This window comes from Frankliniella occidentalis, unplaced genomic scaffold, assembly GCF_000697945.3.
Source record: "Frankliniella occidentalis isolate FOCC.00 unplaced genomic scaffold, Focc_3.1 Scaffold165, whole genome shotgun sequence".
NCBI lineage: Eukaryota > Metazoa > Arthropoda > Insecta > Thysanoptera > Thripidae > Frankliniella > Frankliniella occidentalis.
The window spans coordinates 550373-551143 of record NW_026267291.1 but is presented as its reverse complement, the minus strand read 5'-3'; positions in this window follow the sequence as shown (position 1 = coordinate 551143).

The following is a 771-nucleotide window of genomic DNA, read 5'->3' as shown; positions in this document are numbered from 1 at the left end:
CCGCCCTTCTGCTTTTGAAAAAGCATTAAAGCGGGCTTATGCAACCGCTCTCGTGTCCGTCCGTCCGTCCGTCCGTCCGTCGTCCGTGTAAGAGGAAGGAGATGAGCTAGAGGTCTGCAAATTTCAGGGTATCTTAGGGGTCACTCCTGGACAACGAAACGCGTGGTGCAAATCCTGGCAACCACCCCTAAGGGGGTGAAAGGGGGTAACAAAGAAATAGGGGTTGGTCCTAAAAGTAGAAAATCAAAAAAAAAAATTTATGGTCCCCTAAGGGGTGATAAAAGAACCCTTTGGGCTAAAATTTCGTCCGTTTGCCTCTATCTTGCATCGTTTGGGCGCTAGAGTTGGTTTTTCGACGAAATTACGGTGAAAATGACCACGTTGCACATGAAGATATACAAGGAGGCGTCCAATCGTAAAATGTCAGAGGAAGTAGCCCCCCCAAAACAGCACATTCTGAGTCCGTTGGTAACCTCCGCTTTACCGCATCCTTAACCGTTTAGGAGCTAGAGGTAGATATTTTGAAAACAGTTGCAAAAAGTCAAGTTTTAAGACTGTTTGGCAAACATTATACAATATACAATCTGAGCGTGTTTTTTTTTAAATTCTTAAGCAAAGCAGAAGGGTGGGGTGTAGTCACGGTGTTGCCCCGTTACAGTCTTTTGTCATGTCCAAGGAGCAAATTTCTAGGGCCGCAGGCCGCAGGCCCCCCACCGGACGCGTTAGTTTACTCAATTAATGCTAAGTGATTTACGGGTCACATTATTTATT